The 24,587-nt window shown below is 39.4% G+C and overlaps 1 pseudogene; it reads right to left on the bottom strand.

Moving 5' to 3' along the window:
• Positions 1-565: 565 nt before the first annotated feature.
• LOC149826831 (T-complex protein 1 subunit beta pseudogene) lies at positions 566-1,615 on the bottom strand (annotated as a pseudogene).
• Between the last annotated feature and the right edge of the window lie 22,972 nt (positions 1,616-24,587).

The following is a 24,587-nucleotide window of genomic DNA, read 5'->3' on the forward strand; positions in this document are numbered from 1 at the left end:
ATTTGTCCCAAGAAGGCTTTCTTATAATTGGGTGTGCAAGAAACTTTCTGACGTTATAGATGTTTGTTGCTTAATCCATACAGCAAGGGAGAGATCAAAAGCCAAGTCCAGCTTGAATGGCTCTGACAGATTTCTGAAGCTGATGGATCCTGTGCAATACCAGGACAAAGATGCCAATGTACCAGCTATATCTGACGAATCTCCTACCTTTGATTCTACTGTATACCTTTGTTCTGATCTTCTCTCAAATTGTTGGAAGGTTTGGATCACCAGTTGGGAAACAATGGCAACACTCTTGCTGACTGAATCTGATGCAGCCTCAACTTCATCAAAGCCTACTCTCTGAGAACGTAACTTGTCACACAACTCTTCCACCTTCATGGTCGGGCAAAGCTCTTTCTAAGATGTTGGAAATGTGGGTTTTCTTTTCTGATGAAAAATCATCTTGTATACAAATTTTAAATGAAATAAGTATACATAAAGCCACAGCAAGCCTAACTAACCCAAAAATTCATGAGAATCACAAAAAAAAAAAAAAAATTGCAAACCAAACAGCTTGTCTTTCTCACGTCCGTTCCTCTCTCTTCTTTGGTGCCCAGGTGGTGATCTCATCAACTCTGAATATCATCTCAGCGGCCTCCGTAGCAAAGTAGTATTGCTTGCTTAGCCTCAAATCAATCTGATATTCCAAGCTTCCCCATATCCCCAACAAAACCGGAGATGACATCAATTCCAACATTTGTTTCATCCTTGTGGTACTTAGCCCGAAATTGTGCAATCAAATCTGTGTCGCCTGGACCTGCATTGCCAGAGATGATAATTGGAGTAGATTGGAATGCATGAGATAAAACCTCAACTGCAAGGGATTTCTTTCCTGATATCCTCAGAACAAGTTTGTAAACTTCCCTGGACATCACCGTTTCAGGCCAACTTCCACCAAACAGGATTCTGCTGTCCGTAACCATTTTGGATAATACACATAGGGCATGATGTAAAGACCTTTTTGGCTTCATCTAACACATGGGAACTTGCTCCTTTTAATACAATGGCACATATCTGACTCATCTCTATACCAAAAAAATTGACCCACTTATCTTCACCAATCATGATTTCTTCAATAAGCTTGTAGTGCCCAAGTTTAACAGACACAGGGTTATTAAATGTTGATGCAATTTCTCCACCAATAGCTAGAGCAGGACGCCCAATTCCATCATGATCAGCATGCTCAATCATCAGAATTTCTGCATCAGCAAAAAGTTTCTCGGGAAAGTTGTATATCAATTGTCTTATTAACAAAGTGATTGATGCCATGGGAAATAGTATTCTGCACTCTCTCCTTCACTTTCTCTTTTTCTGCCCCCTCTGTCTGAGCAAACCTTGCCATTGAATCAACATATACTCATGCTCCATATATCTTTTTTTTATTAGTGTCCATAGCTGTATTTGCCACCAACATTTTTTTTGTATATGGCAGATTAGCACCATCGAATGAAGTAATGGCCTGTATTCCAGAGAAGGTTGTATTCAGGGAATGGACCACAACAGTAGACATGAAATGGGCTGGGACGCTGGAGGTGGGAATAGGATATTTTGCAGGTAGTCTGACAACCTTCATCTAAGGCCCGAGTGTTGTGGGATGATGTTACAGACTGGGCATATGGGCAGTAAATCTGGAGGTGATTAGCATAGGAAGTGTAGTGCATAGTAGATGTAAGGGAATGGGAAATGGGTATAAGTGAATATAAGCAGCTATGAAAGGGATAATCGCATTTACATTATAAATATTGATTTGAGACCGTTAGAGTTGGAAACCTCACCACTGTGATATGATAAAGACAACGTCATCACCAAGGGACATTGAAATGAATGAAATCATATGTAAGTAAAAAAAAAATTCTAGTATGCAACAGATATAGGTTACCACAACAACATACCTGAATGTGTAAGCAGATGCAGATGGCAGGAAAGCGTAAATACAGAAATGAAGGTGTGCACGCCGAATATAAACCAAAATATAATGTACATGGTAAAAAGATTTTGAATCCGTGGTTTACAAAATGACGTCTCAGCATCAAAATTCTGGATTACCGCGGAGACCTCATATGCTAAACTTCACACTTCCAACAAACAACTTGTCTTACCCATTGCCTTAAACAAATCGTCAGATATAGTTTATTCAACTTGATTTCAACCTTTTGCGGTTCAATCCGCATGATACAACGAAAGAAACACCACAGGATGCAGGTTATACAATATCCATGCGGAACCCCATGTCGAAGGAGTCGATAGATGGTTTATGACCGAAGTAAATTCGTAGATGCAAGGGGGGTGAAAAGATATGATGGGATGTTGTAGGCTAATATGCAGGTGTAAGATAAAGAAAGGATGCATATAAACTATTGAGGCGACCAAAACCCAAAGGAAACAAAATAATAAACCGAGAAGGAAGAGACATCAAACACCGTGAAAGTACAATAAAGCAAAAGGATAAATGAATGGGGAAATACAAAAAACATAAAACGCAATTGGGAAAGTGACGAGCACAGATTTTTACAGACATGACCAAACATTTAAACAAAAACACAAAAAGAAAAACTATAAGATCAATGCATTAAAACAGAAAAAATAGAAATGTAGCCTCAAATTTTTATGACAAAATCAAATGCAAAATGATCAACCCCTTGGTTCCAGACAAACTGATTCAGAATCTGGTTTGCTTTCAATGATCTAAATCCAATTTTAAGTCAGAATGAGCCGTTTGTTATGATGAATACAGAATTGATGTTATATGGGGTTACCTGAGGTTAATATTATATATATAAGCAACTTTTAAAAGAGAGAAGAAACAATAGTAGAAGAAATGGAGAGAACAAAGGGGAGATGCAAAAATTAACTGTCATTCAAATCATCTAAGTATGAAGAAATTTTAGAAATAAGGGAAAAGAAATGTGTTGGAATCTGAGGATTCCTATCGATTTTGCACAGGAATGAGTTGAAGTTGCACAAGCAACCCAACACCCATCCTTGGTGCGTTAATGGGAGCCAGAATTGAAAATCAAGAGAAAAGCCAGAGGAACGAAAAGAAGAAAGGATGAAAATGGAGAAAGGGAGAGGGATTCACCGTAGCTCTGCAGATATTCTAAAGGATGGGATGGACCTTCCCTTTTGTCTACGGTGAGAACTTTCCACTTCAGAAGGCCAGGAGGAGATCCCAAAAGGGGAGCTCTTGTCACTCGCAGATGAGAGATCGATCTTCAGTCTCCGGTTTCTTGCAGAGGAGGTGATTTGGGGAACTGGCTTCCTTCGATCACCTTAGGAGAGATCGGGGTAGAGGAGGACTGCTTGGTGTCCAGAAGATGCGAGAGCGATGGATGGTGAGAAAAATAATCGATCCCTTCCTCTCCCTTAAGACCTTGTTTTTATAGAGGGAGAAGAAGGATCAGGAAGGGGAGCAACGGTTGGGCATCGACGGGCTGTGGCGAGCGAGGATGATCCAAGGGTTGAAGAAGGAAGGCCGCACATGGGTTGGCCATTGAGGGCTCGGGCGAGAGAGGAACAGGCGATGGGCGGATGAGGAACGCGATGGGGTGCCATTGGAGATCAAGGGTGAGGAAGTAGAGGAGTTTTCTGGAGGGTAGCCTGCGGCCGATGGATGGCTTAGGGAGGAGAGGCTGTTGGTAGATGGAGGGTTGAGGAAGGAAGGTCGCACATGGCGGGGGCTTGGCCATGGAGGGCTCGGGCGAGAGAGGGAGAAGGTTTTCGGATCCAACGAGAATGAAGGGAGAGAACCCGAAATGGTGACCAAAAATGAGACAGAGGAGGTGCGAGAGAACCGAGACAGAGAAAGCGAGACATCCTGAAGAAAAACTCCAAAAATATTTTGCTAAAGCCCTCTTTAAAAGGGTGGTCTTTTTCAAAAGTATTTTCAAAAAGATGTTTTTCAAAAAGGAGGTTTTCAACACTATATATATATATATTTTTTCTTTCTTTTGTATTTATATATATATATATATATATATATATATATATATATTTGTTTTTTTCTTCATTTTCTATATTTTTCGATATTTTTGGAATAAAATCCTAAAATTTACGAGAAAACAAAGATTTAAAACTAATTTTTTGTATTTTTGAGAAATATTTACAAAAGAGGGTTTTCAAGGCTATCTTGGGAAAATTTCTTCAGAAAATGAGTTTGGACCCGAGTTTTTGAGAAAATATTCGAGTTTTGAAACTCGAATCGAGAAATATAACATGATGAATCCAAACGGACAACGGACGAAGTGTCTGAGCTTTTCAAAAAGTTATTTTTGGAAAATTTGATTTTAAACATTGGACAACGAAGCTCAGATTTAGATCTTTTATCTGAATCCGGATCCGAAATTGAGTCAGATATGAATTTATTTTCAATAAAACTTGAGAAACAAAATGGAATTTAGATTTAAAACTTACTCAATTACTCAGAAAATGGAGATAGAGGCAAAAAAGGGGAATATTTACAACATTTTGAAAAATTTGGGGTGTTCACAATCTCCACATGTGAGCTTCATCAAGAATTTCTCTCTTCAGCTCCGGGTCGCTAGGTACCCAAAGGCGATCTCTCATACAAACGCTGCCATCTTCAGACACTTTAAAAGAAGAATCTGCTTGCTCAGCCAATGCTAGAAACCTGCCATACTGGTTGTCAAGCTTCTAAGCCTCAATGATTTTCGGCAAAAACTCGGATCGAATGGTCAGACCAGACAATCTGATCGAACCACCACCAACAGAAAAAGGTTTCCAGGCTACGAAATCCCTAATAAGCTTATGGATCCACACAAGACTACCCAGAACACCACTCGCTTTGTGGCTAAGCGCATCTGCCACAACGTTCGCCTTACCAAGATGATAAGACAACGTAAAATCGTAGTCCTTGATGAACTAAAGCCAACATCGCTGCCTCATGTTCAGCTCCTTCTGAGAGAACATATACTTGAGGCTCTTGTGGTCAGAAAAGACCTCAAACAATTCCCCATACAGATAATGTCGCCATGATTTCAGAGCAAACACGACTGCTGCTAACTCCAAGTCGTGCATCGGATAATTCCACTCATGAGTCTTCAACTGTCTAGAGGCATAAGCAATCACTCGGCCATGCTGCATAAGCATGCAACCCAAACTGGTACCAGAGGCGTTTGTGTACACCATAAACCCACCTCTACCAGAGGGTAAAGCCAACACCGGCGAGGTCATCAGCTTCAACTTCAGGATCTAGAAACTGTCTTCACAAGCACTATTCCTCTCGAACCTGATACCTTTACGTAACAACTTCGTCAAAGGTAATGTGATCCTCGAAAAGTCTTGGATGAAACGTCCATAATAACCGGCTAATCCAAGAAAACTATGAATCTCAGACACATTCTGAGGCTGCTTCCAGCCCAAAACTGCTTCGACTTTCACTGGATCAACGGATACTCTGTCCTTCGATATCACATGCCCAAGAAACATGATGCGCTCGAGCCAAAACTCACACTTAGAGAACTTGGCGAACAACTGATGTTCACGAAGAGTACTCAAAACAATCCGCAGATGCTCTCGATGCTGCTCCGGACTCTTCGAGTAGACCAAGATATCATAGATGAATACTATCACAAATGAGTCCATAAATGGTTGAAAGATCCGGTTCATCAGATCCATGAACGCTGCTGGAGTGATGATGCATGAAATGCACATCATGTTAACAAGTTTTTCATGCATTTTGTAACAAGTTTAAGGTTTTAAACCCATGTTTAGATGCATTTTGATAGTAAGGGGTTATGGTTCGAATTTCAGAAAAATCAGAGTTAAAATGAGAGAGTTATGGCTATTTCAGTGTTTAGGCATGGATTTCGAGGTGGATCGGATCCATATCTGACCCAATTAGGCTGTTTGGACCTTGGATCAACCTTTAGAAAGCTCAAAATTCAACCCACACGCATATCCATATCCATTTCAAAAAGTTTTGCAGAAAACCCTTCAGAAAGTGGCGCTTAGCAAAATATTTTTTTATAACCTTGTTTTTGAAATTTCAAAAAGTATAAATATACGTTTTAGAGGAACCCTAGGCATCTTTGGCTTGGATTTGACGCCCCCTACAGTGCCTCTAGCTCCAGCATCATCTTCCTCTTCCATTCCATCACGTTTTGGCCATTGAAGACCGGTTTATGCTTGGAAATCAAGCATATTTTGATCTCCGTTGTTAGTTCTATACATTTCTTCTTCTTCCTTGCTGTGTTTTTCACCATTTCCTGTGTTTTTGCAGGTGTAGCAGAGGTGGAAACTACTAACCTTGATTGGTAGTGCAAAACACACCATCAAGGTGAACCGGCACTACCTCCATCCGGTTTTCTGAGGCCTGCGATCGAGAATCGGCGCCCATCCCATCCTCGATGGATCTCCAACGTGTAGCAGCTGCAAAATTTCTGTTCTTGGTGAAGTTCCAGCATCCTCGAACCGTTCGGAACGTCAAGACCAAGCCATTGTCCGAGAGGTAGGTCTTCTTCTCCCTTCTCTTCTAGCTAAAACCGAATTGTGTGTGTTGATTTTATTTTATTATTTTTCTGTGTGTTTCTTGTTTTTCTTTTTGTTTCACCCTTCGAATAGATCACGTGCACAGACCAGCATGTTAGATTAGGTTTATTTCATTCTTTGATCCGTTTGAATCTTGAATTTCAACATTTTTTCACCCAAATTGTGAAAATTGGCTAGATAATCATCTAGCCGATTCTTCAAGTCTGTCCAAAGGTGTCTGTGGTTCTGTTCTACAGAAAATCCAATAAAAAAAATTTATTTTGATTCATTTTAGTCGTTGGGTCTGATTGTGTATCGTTTTGCTAAAAAAAGAAAATAAGAATCGGCTAGATTAAGTCTAGCCGATCTTTGGATTTTAATACGTATAGGGTCTGTCATTATTTCTTGTGTTGTGACTGCGTGATCTGAGTTGCCTCCATTATTTCCAGTACCATTTAGTCTCCTTTTAGGGGAAGTGGATTTCTTATGTGTCGCATGAGAAGTTTTTGCCAAAATCGTGAATGAATGTTTGAAGTCGTGTAAGTGTATGTGATTCTCTTGTGCCATTCGTGTATTTTACTGTTTGTGTAGTAGTTGACAGTCTCGTAAATTTGTGTGAGTCAAATTCATTGTTTTAGGATCGTCTTAATTCTTGTTTTTGGTGTTTTCAAGTTTTAGGTATTTTCTTTCTATTGAAAAAAATCAAAAGTCAAGTTGTGATCTTTTGTTTAATTTTCTATTTGGTTGTAGAGTCTTTCATAGTTTATTATATCCGAAATTCATGTCATTCCAGCTCTGCATATTATGTTCGTTTAGATGTTGTTTTTGAGAAATGTTTAGTATTTGAATTTTCCATGATTTGTTTATTAGAATAGTCGTTTAGCTAGTTGGGCGTTTTAGGTGTTTTATGATTTCCAGCATAGTGTTGTTCATGTTTTTATTCGTGTAATTAGGAGTTTTTTATCATATATTACTTTAGTTTTATCAAAGTACTTGTCATTTAGTTTAATCATTTTATTTTGATTTTACTAAGTTAGTATTTTTAGGTCTTCTTCTTCCCCAAGGTGGGGCGGCAGCCATTAGAGCTTCATTCGAGCTCTAGGCTATTTTTGGTAATTCTTAGAAATTAGGTAAGTTCATTATGGTGTCTAGGTTCAATGAATTAGGTTTATTGCTTTAGACGTTTTTTAGGATTTCATTTAAGTAAGTCTTGAATTAGGTGTAGCATTCAATTCTAGGAAATCATGTTTTCTATTTGAGTCTTTTCATTACCTATGTAAGTTTTAAATTCCTTAGCCTAGAAAATAGCCTCAATTAGGGTTGACGAGTTTTGAGAAGGAAGGCAATTAAGGTAATTGAATTTGAAAACGTTTTTGGAAATAGTGGATTCTTCAAAAATCGTGTGGAGCATTTATAGAGAGGATTAAATTTTAATTATCTATTAAAAAGGAGTTACTCATTTAGCTTTGGAAAGTGCTTTTGAAATTCAATTCAATTTCCAAATTTGGTGTCCACGATTTCAAGAAAGAAATAATTGCAATTTAATTCTATCTTAGAAAGCCAAAATCGTGGAGTTATCTAGGCTGGACGTTTCCCTTTTCCAAAGTGGATTTTAAAGATATTTAAGGATTGTAACTCCCTATTTAATTGGACAATTTTTGATAATCCAACTTTCTAGAATTCGAAAATTGATAGTTATTACCTTCTTTTTCCAACCTTCTATATTAAATTCGTTTAGATTTGAATTAATTTTAGGTTAGGGAGTAGGTTACTCATTAGATATGTCTTAAATAGGGTTCAACCTAGTCAATTTAGTTGACCTAGTTAGTTGAGTAAAACTGAATCTAACCTAGTCAAAACCGAACCTAGTTGAGTCAACCAAACCCAGTTAGCTAAGTCAAAATTTAGTCTGAGTCACAACCTAGCCTAAGTCAAGTCCTAGACCAAACCTAACCCAACCTTAAGTCAATCGAGCCTACCTCACCTAACCTAACCTAGTCAATCTAATTGACTTAGTTAGATGAGTCGTGTACCTAACCCAAACCGAGCCTAGCCAAGCCAAACCGAACCTAGCTAAGTCAAGACCGAGCCTAGTTGAGTCAACTCTAGTCGACCCTAGTCCTATTTTAAATTTGCACCTTATTGTTCTTTAGTGGCTTCATTCCCTTTAGATTTAATTCATAGTACCTTTAGAATAGCTAGTTTAGTTATTTAATCATTTTAGTTAAAGTTTATAATTGTTGGTTTAACGTATGATTGTTAATTGTTTTCTTTTATATTAGTAATTTAGTTAGTTCAGTTGCATTTAGTTTATATTTATTGCATTACTTATTCATATAGTTACATGCATGTTTTAGTACCTTAATTGTATTTGCATTATTAGCTCATTTAGTTTATAGTCATAAAGTGCATATCATACCTCATTTAGACTTCATTTAGCTTCATCATAGTTAATATCAGCATATAATCTGTTATTTAGTGTTATTTAGGTCTGCATTACATTTATATTGCATTCATAGTGTTTAAAATAGATTCATAGGGTGAATAGTGTATTGAAAGAAAAACCTAATTTTTGCCCCATCGCACTGTCATCATTTCATGTGCAAAAATTCTGAGTTTTTAGAAAATTCTTTTTTTATTCACTTTATTGGCATCTTATCTGACTGAATACCAAATTTCAGTTCGATCCGAGTTGGTTTGGTCTGATTTTTAAGCATTTTGTGAAAACCTCTTTTTCTGGAATTTAAATTTCGGGACTTACGATATCCTGATTTTTCCCAATTTTGAAACGCTTATATCTGGAGTTCCAGATATCATTTTTCCATTCTGTAAAAATTGTCAGATTACTTAATCTGTTAGTTACAGAACATAACAAATTTCGGGAAAATCGGACCTTGTTTGCCTTGTCAAACAGTGGTTTTCCAAAGAACTGTCAGAAATCTATTTTACACTAGTTAGGGGCATATTGGTAATTTCTTTAGTTTTGGCATTTTAGTATTGTTTTCAGTATTTTCTGCATCTTAGGAGCTGCATCTGCATCATACAGCATTGTTAGCCTTAGTTTAGCTGATTTTAGAATTAGTTTAATAGTTTATTTAATTATTTTCTTATAATTAGAAATTGTTTTATTAATTTCTTAAAAATTAGACTTAGTTTCATTTATCATTTGCATTAGTAGAATAAATTACTAACTTTTCATTTTCCTTTGTTTAGGTTGAAAAGCATAATCAATTTTTTAGGGTTCATTGTCCAAGTGCGAGGATTGTCTAATTGGTGAAAGGACCAAAATACCCCTGGCGTGCAACTGAAGATTAGATTGCTTTATCAATCCTTTTAGTGATTCATTGTATTGTATTAGTTGTGTAATTGTAGATTGAAATTTATAATTAATAAATTAAATTTTGAGAAATATTCTGAGTAATTCCTGTTCCATGAGGATTCGACCCATACTTACCACTTTGTGGAAAGTCGGTTTTTATACTTTTGGTTGACGATTTTCCAAAGTTTTTATTGAAAATTATTGTTTTAAAAAATATCATTTCAAAATATCAACCATGGAGCATTCGTGAGGCTGAAAGGCATCACCACGAACTCGTATAACCCATATCTAGTCTGAAAAGCTGTCTTTGCAATGTCGTCTTCTCGAATACGAAGCTGATGGTAACCCGATCTAAGATTAATCTTCGAGAAAACCTTCGCCTTCTGCAATTGATCGAAAAGATCTTCGATCCTCGGTAACGAATACTTGTTCTTGATCGTCGCTTGGTTGAGCATCCGATAGTCGATGCACAACCTCAGGGATCCATCCTTTTTCCGCACGAACAATACTGGTGCTCCCCATGGTGAAGCGCTAGGTCGAATAAAACCCTGATTGAGAAGTTCTTCCAACTGTCGCTTCAACTCTTCCAGTTCTGCTAGAGCCATACGATATGGTGCCTTGGAAATCGGTGTGGTTGCAAGCATCAACTCGATACCGAATTCGATCTCTCGCCTTGGAGGTAACTCGGGTAGTTCCTCCGAAAACACATTGGCAAATTCTCGGACCACGTCAAAGTCTTCGATCAAAACCATCTTGGGTTCAACTGGAGCAATACTGACTAAGAACGCAGTACCCCCGTTCCGCAGATACTTCTAAGTCTTGAAGGAAGAAATCATGCTGCTATCACACAGAGGTCGAGGAAGCTTGATCTCCAAAATAGGACAATCAGGCCGTGAAAGAACGACCTTGCCTTCCCGACAAAAGACTTGAGCATGATACTCAAAAAGCCAATCCATGCCCAGAATGACATCGTACTCTGTCATGTCTAGCAGGATAACGTCAGCTGACAGGTTCTGCCCTGCCACTGACACCACGATGTTCGGAATGTATGAGTCACAAAAAGACTACTCTAGTTGGAGTGTGAACCTCCAACGGAAAATTTAAAGACTCGATGGTCAATGGTAAGGTACGAGCAAATCTAGCGGCTACGAACGAATGAGTAGCACCACAATCAAACAAAGTAAAAGCTTCATGTCTGGCTACTAAGATCGTACCTTGGACCAACTTTGCCTTGGTCACCTGCTCAACCGTTGCTGCGTATGGTCGACCGGAAATGACTTTCTGGTTCGCTGGCTTCGGTGGATAAGGTTGTTGCTGCTGGTGCTGTCTTTGCTACGCCTGCTGAGAAGTACTCGGCGTATTTTTGCGCTGGTCATCCGCCTGTTTCTTTCTGCAATCTCTGATATAGTGTCCCATCTTTCCGCAATATAAGCATCCGCCTGTGTCGCGCAGGCAGGGTCACTCTGGATGATCAGTGGTATACTTCGGACAACTGGCCGCAGTAATCTGCTTCTGCTGCGGCGGCTGGCGCTGCTGCTGCTGAGGCCTACGGTTCTGATACTATATCTGGCGGGTGTTGTTGTCGTTGTTGTTGTTGCTGTTGCACTGCTTCTTTGCCTAAGGATGGAACTTCCTTCCACCCTGATTCCTCTGGAATTGTCTCTTTCTCGGCCAACTCTTTTGGCCAGGATGCTACTGCTGACGTGGTGCGGGAGTCTTTTGCAATTCGGTCCAGTCATGCTCCAGTAAGAAGGTCGTCTCTAAAGCTTCGTCTACCATCATTGGTGCACGGGTGTACACCTTCGTCCGTAAGACTGGCTTCAGACCCCGAGCAAATTTAAGTGCTCGCTCATTTTCCATTGTGTACAGGTTCGGACAAAATCTCTCTAGGCTACGGAATCGGGTAACGTATTCCGCAAGAGAAGAACTCCCTTGCTAAAGGTCAAAAAACTCTTGCATTTTCTGGCTCTTCTCGTGAGCTGGAAAGTAAGCTGCGTAGAATGCTTCTACAAACTGCTCCAAATCCACTAGTTGATTGTAAAATTTTATTTCCCAAGTGGTCGCCCACCACCTTTTCGCGTCCTTCTTGAGACTATATGTCCCAAAATCTACTTTACGATTATCACCGACTTGTAATTCACGGAAGATACGCTCTATTTCTCGGATCCAGTCTTCGGCGGCTTCAGGCGATGCTTTCCTGTCAAACGAGGGAGGATTCAAACTCATAATTGCTTGTAAGGTACCGCTGCAACAGGAACTTGGGCAGGTGCTCCTTGTCCCTGGGCGGCCTGCCGGATATGCTCGCCCATGTTCCTCATGGTTTCCGCTTGTCGTCCTACAACCTCTATAAGGTTGTTCAAAGTTTCCATAAAGTCATCACACCTTGTACGCCATGCCATCTAAATACGAAAAATCTAGACATAAGCAACTGGCAAGTACACAGAGATAGGAAAATTTCATTTTCATTAACATGAAAATTGTAGCATTACAGAAATACCCTTCTTCAAGATAGGGTTAAACAAGCACTGTGAATAACTCAAACAAGACAAAACCAAAAATGAAACATTGACTCAGTGTTTCTAACATCAAAACAACACATCACAATTTCACGACTTGCTGGTGTAGAAGTCCCTGTAGTCCTTTCGACTACCATAGCGCCTCGGCCTGACATGTGAAGGAGAAACAACATTCCTCAGCGGCGTGTCAGAGATCTCCTGAACTTTCATCTGGATCGATGGCACATACTCCAAAGAAACAACATATGGATAGGACTCCGGAGAATATTGAGGAGAATCAATCGTTTCACGCCTTTCTCCGTCCTGGATATCCACTTCCACAACCAATGGTTCAGTGACCAAGGATACATCATTGATGTATTCCGCGTTGCTCTTCCAGAGCTCATCCCTCTGCTTCGTCTGGCATTCATCTTCAACATGCCCACGAAGACTGCAGTAGGGGCACTCAGCCAACTCACGGGGACAGATTTGTCCCGTGTGTTCTTCCAAACACCTGGCACAGGGAGGTGCCAACATATGCACATTACGTGCCAAATGTCGCACAGCTCCACTCAGGGCCTCTTCGCCTCAAGTCAAGTTTTGGAGAGTTTCCAAAATCTTACCATAGCTTGGGTTTGTCGACATCTAACACATACACAGAACCGCATACATAAACTAACTAAGAAGTAGGAAATAAGGAAAATAAAGAAGATTAACTCATACTTACAGTGTGATGGATGATGCACAATGAAGCTCTGACCACACACTTAAACTCTGCTCTGATACCAATAACAGTGGCGCCCCAAACCCCGACTTTGGAAAAGCTTAGAATTTCCAGTGATTTTTTTTTGAAAGGTTCAAGTAGAAAATCAGCGAAAAGCATGTGTGAAAAAACAACAAAGCTGCAAGTCTGGGCGGCCACCACAGGTGAGTGCAACAAGTAACAAACAGTGAGCAATAGTGTAGCTACGAAGAAAAAAGGGTAAACACTCCAACAGTATAAAGAGTTTACAAAATATAAGTACAAGTCTCAAAATAGGGATTACATCCTAAACAAAATCCCAAAACCCCAAAACCACCAGGTACAGGAACTGCAGAACAAGTGTGTGGGTCCTCCGAGCCTCCACCACGTATTATCGCATCCGCACTATACCTGTTCATCACCTACATCCCCATAAAACAGGGTCAAGCCTCTTGCGAGGTGGTGAAGAAACAACCACATGCATAAACATATCTTATATAAAAAGGAAAGCAGTAACATAACTCACAAGTATAAGTGCATGTGTCAGGTAAGTGCAAAGTGACAAGTACTAGTCAACTAGAAAGTAACAAGCTGAAGTATTAGTGAAACAAGTAGCTAAAGCAGCAAACTGAACTATAACGAGTACTGAGTAGCAAGTAACTGAAGTAACTGTAACAAGTACTCAAGCAGTAGCAAGTGCTGACAGCAAGTAGAGTAACTAAGTAGCCACTAAAGTAAAGCCTACAGCTCAAGTGAAGCAACAACTATTGTAAGTCAGTTGTTTTGTTAGTCTTTATGTTCTTCTGATTACTCCTTCGGGTACGTGAAGAAAACCTCACATTCTGTGAGACATGCACCCGGTGTCTGTTATTCAATTTATAGTGTGGTAAACGGGGAAGCTACAGACCGAGTCAACCACATGCGAGCAACACATGGCTAGGAGAAAACACTCGCATAGGTAAGGATTGTAATCCATACTACTGCAGTAGTGAGGTCCTAGAAAGGCAACCGCGACCTCCCTGACTCTGAGTGACTGGAGGCCAAAGGACGCTACAGCTCCTGTCAAAACACGTGTCGTAGTAACGACAAGTCACTCAGGGTTGTACCATCCACCCTCTCCCAAGGTGAACCATTTTGTGAATGGGGCGAAGCAGGTTTATCTTTCTTAGGCTCATGTTCATTCATACCTCACAACGAGGAATTTGCCTTGTGGTCTTCGCGGGGTACGCAAAATGAGGACTTGGCCTGCCCATTCACATGCTCAGCCTCACGCGGCCAACGGAGCACACTGCTTGTGAAAGCAGTCACAACACCATATTATTTATTTCTTATTCAAAGTATATCACACAAGAGTTTATTACAACACTAGGGCCACTGCCCAAGGACTCCAACTGAGCCCACAACCAGTCATTTTTGTTTATTCATACCCTATGGCGTTCGATCTTTTTATTCTTTTCATTTCTTGAAGTAAGCACACATGGTGCTCTTACCAATGCCTCAAGCAATGTACCTCCTAAGGGTACGCACTACTCAGTAACAATGTCAGGATGTGCTAAGTGCAAAGTGTAAGAGTAATATAAGCTTTCTATCAATTTGCACAATAAAATAATCAGAGGCATTATACAATTCTATCTCTGGAAGACAATTAAGTATGTAAGCAGGTAGGCAGTTTCATGTACGTGGTATTTCATCAATTCGCATTCTCAAAGGGTTAAAATAGAATTTATCTAAAGTCCCATCTTATGGGAATAACATTTGCATTACCACGGTGAATAATCGCTCTTGCAGGGAAGATGCAATTGCAATACAAAGGATCATTACATGTGGTTCAACACACTTATGTGTGTTTAGCGAAGTCTGGGATATTTCGTCTTATTGGAATAACATTAGCAATTTCCATGGTATGGGTGCCGCGCCTGCGGACCCGAAACAAAGATATTTAAACACACTTGTAATTTCAAATAATGAAGTCTCTAAGCTTGTGAATTTACAATAACGACCAAAGCATACCGTTCTGGTCAGTCGAATGTAAACCAAAGCATAAGGGTTTTCCTTTCGCAACACGACACACATATGTGTCGAAGGTGATTATGAAGTAACCCATCTAATAGGGATTACATTAGCATTACCACAGTTTGGGGTGCCGTGCCCGCAGACCCGAAACAAACCGTTTGCCAAACCGAAAGTGGAACAACTCTATGGAATTCTATATTTAACTCAGAGCGTAACATCATCTGGAGAATAATACTTGGACGGGACACCCGAGTGTCGCATGTTCATTCGTCTATGCTGAAGCAAGCATTATGTGTTTAGGTATATAGGTACGTACATACCTATACCTATGTACATATGCACATATATATATATATATATCCCGTTTCCAATTGCACTGAATAAGGCACGACTTATAAATAAATATGTACACATACATATGTACATTCACACTTAAATACATATATATAACACCTATATATATATATATGTCGAACTCGATGAAACCCAAAGCATGTACACTTATGCCACAAACCTAACCGAAGTGCACGGGGGATGCGAGGCAGGGCAAAAGCTATCTGGAACCTACTATGGTTTGGCTCAAAGTAGGTTCGAGCTGGTCGTTGATAAAATGCGTTGACAGCCACAATAGTGACAAAGAAATATAGGTCTGCAAGTGTGCCAACACGCGGATCCGCACACGTGCTGCCCAAAACTCCAACTAAAGCGATGGTCTGGTCCCATGGACCAGACTGTCATGCTTGCTAACCGAATCTGGTCCGACTTGTGGATCAGACCAGACCACAACAGAGATTCGGTTGGGGCTGGCTCCAGCCCCTGACCAAGGTCAAACGGTTGTGCAAAGAGGTTTCAAAGTTGGTTCAAAGTGTATGGTCCCTAGGACCAGACATCAGCTATCACATGCCAAGGTCTGAACTTTTCATTTCAGACCTGGGCCCGACGAGGTTCAGCCAAAAAGGGGAGACCCGAGGTGTCCAGCACCAAGTGGCTGGCACCCGGCTCTAACAAGGTGAAGTCTCAGCTAACAATAGGTGCTAGCTGGGCTGCCAAAGGGTTCAGGTCTGAACCACGGTTCAGACCTGCACCCACAAATACTAAAACAAATTGCTAAGGGTGCACAACATCCGTGCGGTGTGCACCCAGCTCCAGCCAAGGGGAAACAGTTGGACTGGGCTCACGCGCACAACAGGTCCAAACCAGGCTATGGTGTTGGTCTGAACCCCCTGGTTCAGACCGGCACCTAGCCAAGTCGAAACCCCAAGCAAAAAAAAAGAACTAAGGTACATCGAAAAGACTTAACACAGGAAAAAAAATAACTAAAGGCTCAGGTTACATAGGCTGGGCGCGGCTAACCGAAATGCGCCCAGCTCCAACTAAAATGAAAAGGCTTGGGCAAGGGGTCTGGTCCGCTGGACCAGACCGTGCCAACACAAGGATTCGAACACCAGAGCCTAAGGCTCACATCCAGAAAAAAGAAAGGAGTTGGGTGCCTGCCAAGGGCCGGCCCCAACAGTGAGCATAACTCGGTGGGTCATGCGACCACCAAAGACAAATAAAAAAAAAGCAAAACTAACAATGACAAGACTAGCTTTAAATTTTTTTTTCTCTCTTGTGTTATGGAAGCCACGGTTTCCCATAGCAGAAAGGGGGCTGGAGTACCTTATGATCCAGGCCACCCACGGCTCTTGTAACGCCCCAGATTTCCAAAACAAAGCTAAGTAAAAAATTTCACGAATATCTTTTTTTTTCTTTGCAGCGGAACTTAGAAAAAATTTTAGTAACGGAATCAGACGATAATGAGTCGTCAGTTTTAGAAAACTACGAGCACGTTGCAGGTATGTGGCCAAGCAACTCATTGACCACCAAAGTGTTCCATTTTATTGACAACCACATGTTTATTACAACATTACTGCTTGGAAAAGCAGTATGGGTTCAATAAAAGGAAGCAGTACAACTCTGTCTAGAGAAACCCTAGAACTCGATGCCGCCTTGCTCCGCATATTGTCACGCAGATCCAACACCTGAAATCCCCATTAAACGGGGTCAGAACCACTGATGGTCTGGTAAGCAAGCAATCATGCACCCATTTAACTCAAGCAATGCGTTTGACCACACATGGTCACAATTCGTAATAGCGACGCTCAAGCCTCCAAGACTTAGCGTATATCGCAAGAGCCTCCTCAGGGCTATGAGTTGAACATCCTCACGAGTCCTCATGACTTAGAGCAAGCCTTTTCGGGGTTGTGATTTGGATAAACGCTTAAGTCTCCAGGACTTAGCCATGACCTCTTCTGGGTCTGAAAGGGATGTCTAGCTCAAGTCTTCATACTTGGCACATCCGTATCTCACGCATCTAAGGACAACTCCTTGAGCTTCGCTTAGTCGTGCGGATACAACACGGGACTTTACTCAATCGGTCCAATCGTATACCGAACATGACACCTTCACAAAGGTTATTCAGAACTGGCCCAACAACGTCATCCACTCATACAATCAAGCATCGCTGAACCTCAGCTAATGCATTGTTTCGATAATTAACCTCTTCCACCCTTGGTACGCGGGCAAAGCAATTGTCCGGGCATCAACTCAACGTTATGGGGGTTGATTATTCTATGTATTTTAGATATCCTAGAGGCCTATTGACCCTATCCATAGTAGGGCAGTGTGTTTCAACTGGGAGAACCCTACTAGGCCCATATTCGGATGCATCCTCTACTTGCAGTAGTTGGGTTCAATCCTTAGATCTTAAGGATAACCACGACCCCAAAACCCATTGTGAACACCCCAAATTTTTCAAAGTTTTGTAAAAATGACCCTTTTGCCCCTGACTCTATTTTCTGAGAAGATCAAAGTGATTTCAAAGCTAAATTTCAATCTTCCTTCAGATTTCTGGATTAAATTCCATATTGATATATTCAAATCCAACTCCAGGTCTGAACCCAGTATTTTAAATCCAAATCTGAGCCCCGTTGTCCAATTTCCAAAATAAAATCACAAAAATACCAAAAAATGATTCTGAAAGGCTCGGGTGGCTCATCCGGCACTCTGTTGGATCCTTGACCCTATATTTCTCAGTTCGAGGTTGTAAACCTCGAATATTTCCCAAAAATTCGGACACAAATCCATTTCTGAAGAATTTTTCTCCAAATGGCTTTAAAATTCTCAGAAAAATTATCTTTTGTAAATATTTTACAAAAACACAAAAAAAATAGTTTTAAACCTTTAATTTCTCGTAAAGCTTTAGGATTTTGTTCTAAAAATACAAAAAAATAGAAAAATTACATAAAAACCAAAAAAATCGAGAAAAGCTACAAAGAAAATGGATGATTTTCAAGCTTTTGAAGCCATTTTTTACCAAAAACCTCATTCCTTAACCATTTTTTTCAGAAATTTCTTAAAAGGGGAACCACCTTTTTGAAATATCAAAAAAGCTGCAACGAACCCCTCCCGCGCATGCTCTCTCTTGATTCACGATCGTTCGATCTGCAACAGCTTACCTTCATCCCCACCTTCAAGCCCTAACGATTTCCTCTCTGGAGCCTTCCGAGCCCTCTATAAGAAGAGACCCCAATCTTCGGTGGGGGGGATTGATCTTTTTTTCTTGCTAATCATCCACTAGACTCATCTTCACACAGCAACTTTTCTTGAGCATACTTTGATCATCTACCCTTTCTCCTCTGGTGTCGATCCTCTATCTTCAGGCATCGGATCTTCAATCGACATCTCTTTTCATCGAGCATCCATCAGTTGTCCTTCCTGGAGGCACCCATTACGATCGACCTTCACCGAATTTCCTCTTTCTGAGCTGTTATCGACACACACTAAACTCATCATCGAGCAAAATCTGCAAGTGAAATCAAAAGGATCAACCAGACATTCGTTAATCCTCTCCATCGATTATCTTAACCCAAAGGAGGACGGCTATCTCTACGAAGCTACAGAATAACTCTTCTCCGAAGCATTTCTCCTGCAAAAGAGTTGGAAGGATCTTCCTTCTGAAACATCCGTCAATTCTCACGATCAGATTGGGGATTCTAGGAGATCAACCACCTGCGGAATAAGAAGACTCTTCCCATCTTGCAAAAATCCCTACAGAACAAAGGTGAGACTACCTCTGGCCCTTACTTCTAGCTTCTTTGGGACTTATTTTCATTTCTACACCCTCAAAGCATATGTCGTGGATATCAGTTTTGTATATAACAAACACTGATCCATGTATGTCGTGCGACAACAAACGGAATTCTCTGGTTCCGATATTTCCTTCTATATTCCCCTTTTTTTTATTTTATCAATGCATTCTAAGCTTCATTAGATTTTTTTTTTCTTTTTTTTTTTGAATTCTACTCTGGATGACCAATTTATGTTTAAAGTTAGTTTCTCTGCTTACCATTTGAATTTAGCGTTTTCTTATAGCTTCATTTTCTTTCATAAATCATTTTGTTTATTTCAGTTTCTCTCAGTTTTCGCATATTCTGTATAATGCTTCTTGCATTTTGGAGTTAGCTCCCTCCTCTTTCCCCATTGTATACCCTATATTGTTTGTCTGCAAACGAGTGATGGTGATGCTGATCATTGGGTGGGATCCGAGAGTCTCTGGCCTATCTGCCCATCTGGTAAGTCTTCCGGCATCTTCTGCTTCGGACCAAATAAGACTCGCACCTCTCAGAAAGAATCTGATGGCTCTGTTCTTAAGCTATCGTGAAGTGCATCCCACGATTTATGGGATCAATTTATTGTTAATTTTAGTTGTGTTTTGTTCTAGCATAGGTTTGAACCTCGGTTGGCTGTTCGAGTTTTAGGTAAATTCATTGTGGTGTGGATGTTTGAGATTTACTGAAATTTCTATTTCAGTTGAATGTTACTGGCCAGACTTATTGCAGAGAATAATATTTCTTTTTCTCTTTCGGATATCAGGTGATTCTATCCCATTTGTTTTAAAGATTTTTTTTTTATTCTTGTATCACTACCTACTATCTTCTCTTGGCATGCGCACGTCTTCAAATTGCCTATGGCAAGGTTATGTCTCTGCAGCACACCAATGCCATATCAAAGGCTACAGGGCTACCCTCTATGCCATTATGCATTACTCTCACTACTCCCACTTTCTTTTCTTTCTTTCTTTCTTTTTTTCTTCTTTTTGCTTGTTGTGCTTAGTATATTTCACAGTTTGATTTTTTAGTTTCCCTTTCATTTTAATGTCATCCCAGCCACGTTCCACAATGGATTTTTTGTTCCCATTATGGCCAAATCCCTGCATCTTGGTCATAGATCCTTTTCTTTTATCAATGACTCTCTGCAAAATCACTGATGCATTAGTTAACCCACTGATCATCATACACACGTCACAGGTATTCACGGCTCAGGCCACGAATTTAGCTTCATCTGCCCCTCGAACATACCATGCATCTCATTCATTTTCAGCATCATTTTTTTTGTGTTTCTGTTGTTTTCACATCATGCTTGATTATCCAGTCCCTTCCATGTTTCATTCTCTCTGTCTTTGTTCCTTTTCTTTCTGTTCATTTTTGGGTCTTAAAGCATGTTCTGTGTTTCATTCTTTAGATCATCCTTTTCTTTTATATAAATATATTATTTCGAATGGAAGGCCATGGACATTTGTTCCCCAGCATTTGAAACAATGAAGGTCAATCAGTTGCTAGTCATGAGTAACTCCCACAAAAAAAAAGCCATATAAAGCTAGGAGATACTCATTTGATCATTAATTTCAACTGCTACCTTAAGAACAAGGTGATTTTAGTCTTTTGTACTGACAGGGTTCATTATATTACTACTGTGGTGCATGACGCAACTGTTGATAGTTTCACACTTATCAATTTGCAATTCCAATGTGGATTATCCCAAGGAAAGGCGTGGAGTTGAAATTCATTATAGCAAGCAACCCTTGTTGCTGCTGAAACTGGACCATAGTAACAGTAGGATATGAGGATTGAACCTTGCACAGTTTTTTTTTATAATCTGGAGCCACTTCTCCCTGGCTGGGTCGATCTGAGTAGCCTGACCCAATGGTGCTTTCAACCCTGATTTGAAACCTAGACCCCTAGCAAAATCACTTCAGTCCATCTAAGGACTGAGAACATCAAACAGGTTTCAAACCACAGAGGTTTGGGGGAGTCATCGATGCAGAATCTGCTGCAAGTGCCTCTTTAGTTTATGAATATCATCCAGCCAACAGATGAAAGCTCGGTGGAGCCTTGGTTTCCAGAAATTGGTGAAAACTCATACAATATCGCATGCTATTGACTGCACCCATGTTAAATACATGGTCCATCGATAGGTTGCCACATTGGCATGACCTGAAGCTTGATCCTGTCTGTAAAAAAAATCATTTTATTAGTGCTTGTCTTCTCTTACATACCAACCTTTACCTTGCTTTGAACTCTTCATAGTGGCTCACAATGGTTGTAGCTCACAACATCCATCCCTCACCATTACCTCACTAAACCACCCAAGACACCTCCAACTGCCATAAGCACTGTACATTCCTCATTCCCTCCTTATCATTGTTTGTCATCTATTACAACCTGAATTTATCACCTCAGCACATCTCCCTGTTGTATATACCTTCATATATATATATATATATATGTATATATACCTATACATACTCATATACATGTGAATACACCTATATATGTATATATATATATACGTATATAGGTACACATGTATCATTTCCATTATTTCTTTTTTTTGTCATACATTTTCACTATTTTGATTTTCATATGACATGTGATTTTCCTTCTCTTTCTATTACTAACCTGTTTGCTTTTCAGGAAATATGGAAGATATCATTATTTGAGGTTGTAAATTTGATTCTACTTGTAATAGCTAGACCTTAATGAAAATTTATATTTCCTGCTTTAGGTAGAATGGATGAGTATTGTAAACATCATAAATTTTTTGTTTTCATGCATTTTTCTTTATCTCTCAAAATTCTCACAATGGTGAAACACGAATGGCACATGCACCATTTCGTAAGAGATAATAAATACTAAGTTGATGATCCACATAAATGGCCATAGTCAGGGTGTGGACAAAACTTAGCATTTTTATCTTTTACAAAATAACACTGGATCCACACTGGATCCATTTTCAAAATTCATCATATTTTCCTTAAATATTTTCTCCTTTTATTAGAATTTAACTTAAAATTAACTCAAAATATATGCCAATGGCCATAGTCAGGGTATAATGAGGGTTAATTTCATTTTAAATTCTATAAAAGCACCAAAAATGTATTTCATTCTTCACTTGAATTTAAATGTAGCTATTACATAATACATTCAATGACCATAGTCAGAAATGTATTATGTCTTCAACCTCATTTTTAATTCATTTAAAGAATAAGATAGCTTTTCAAAAATCCAATTTCAAATTCTTTAAATTCATTCATCATTTAGGATAAAATTGCATCATACTTTTCAAAAAATCCTTTTAAAAATCCAAGTGATTGTGAATATCTCTTCTTCAAATTCCCATTTCAATTCTACCTCATTTTTTAAATCCAAACTTTGAAATCAAATTCAAAGTTTAAATCCAACTTGATTCATTCCAAAATCAAGTTCACAGTCTCATTTGACTTGGAAATTCATCCTCAAATCAATTTTGAAATTCCAAAAACCAAAGTTAAAATCTCAACTTGGATCCAGATTTCCAAGTATGAATTCAATTCCACTTCGGATCTTAGACTTCATATCCACATTTCATCTTGGATTCCAAATCTTGGATCCAATCCACTCTAGGATCCAAAATTCCACTTCTACTTTGGATCTCAGATTACAGATCCAAATTTTCTTTAGGATCCAGAATCCAATTTCACCTTGGATCTTAGACTTCAGATCCAATTCCATCTTAGGATCCAGAGTCCAAATCCACCTTGGATCTCAGATTACAGATCCAAATTTCACTTAGGATCTAGATCCCCATTCTTCATTGGATCTCAGATTCATATCCAAAAATCCATTCTAGGATCCAGAACCCAATTCTTCATTGGATCTCAGATTCAGATCCAAAAATCCATTCTAGGATCCAGAACCCAATCCTACATTGGATTTCAAACTTCAGATCCAAATCCATTCTAGGATCCAGAATCCAATCCTACATTGGATCTCAGACTTCAGATCCAAATCCATTCTAGGATCCAGAATCCAATCCTACATTGGATCTTAGACTTCAGATCCAATTCCATCTTAGGGTCCAGAGTCCAACTCTATCTTGGATCTCAGATTTCAGATCCAAAAACCACCTTGGATTTGAAACCTTGAATCCAATTCCATTCAAAATTCCAGATCCAAATTCCACTTTAATTCCAATCCTTAAAACCAATTCCACTTCATTCCAGATTTCAAATCAAGTTCCCATTTCGGATCCTAAATCCAAAAATTCAAACTTTGAACCCTATTTAGAATCCAGATCTTGGATTCAGATTTCATCTTGAAATTCCAACTCTATTCTATTTCTCAAATCTATTTTCCCCATTTTTCTCCTAAAAATTTCAAAGATAGAATTCAATTCCATTCCAAATATTCATCCAAGTTCAAATTTCTAATTCAAAGTCCATTTATGACTTTGAAATTTCCTTTCTTCTCTTTTCTCTCAGTTTCAAGATCATTTTCCAAATCCAGATTTATATTCCCAAGCTCTTGATTATTCTAAAAACTTAGAACTTTAATCTTAAGTTCTAAGTTAAAATCATTTCTTCACTTTATCAGATTCATCTCAGAAACACTTGGAAATTCTTCAAAATATTTTCAACAAAAGAGCATACATCTTTGCATTTGCACAAGCATGATTCTTTGTGCATTTAGACGTAGAATAATTTCTTAGATAATTTCTTAGCAAAGCAAAAGGCATAAATTCGACCCTTGGTTCGATTACCCCTGGTAAAGGCGCCAGGAATGGTCGAACCTCGTACCGACGAGCGGATCCCGTCTCCCAGTTTTCTCACAAATATTTCAAAAACGGAGGTGAGTTATTTCAAAAAATTTCTAAATTAAGGTCAAGTGAGACCCGCAAAAGAGTTCCTCTCCTTCTTTTCTCTTCTTTCTTTTCTTTCTGTCTTTTTCCCTTCTAAAAGGAGGAAAATAAGAGGTTAGAAAGGAAAAGAGAAGGAAGAGAGAGAATATTACGAGAGGAAAATTTTTTAGATGATCATAGGTTTGGCGACCGTGATGGGACACATCTCCGTCCGGTCGAATTATGCTTTTTTCTTTGCTTTGACATTATCTAAGTCTTTTATTCTTCAAAATGTCAGCTACATTTTTCATGCAACCCTTAGGAGCCTAAACTCTGTCCTAAGCTGACATCATTGCATATAGGATCTAAGTATGGTTTGGTAGGTCCATATTGAGGGGATTATTCCATGCTCACATTAGACTTAGGTCTGAAATACAACTCTCCTCAATTTTAGGAATTGAATGCAAACAATGTATGCAAGTGTATGCTTCTCTTCATTTTAATCTATCTCTTT

The sequence above is a fragment of the Nuphar pumila genome, chromosome 10 (assembly GCF_984573655.1).
Source record: "Nuphar pumila chromosome 10, dmNupPumi1.hap1.1, whole genome shotgun sequence".
NCBI classification, from domain to species: domain Eukaryota; kingdom Viridiplantae; phylum Streptophyta; class Magnoliopsida; order Nymphaeales; family Nymphaeaceae; genus Nuphar; species Nuphar pumila.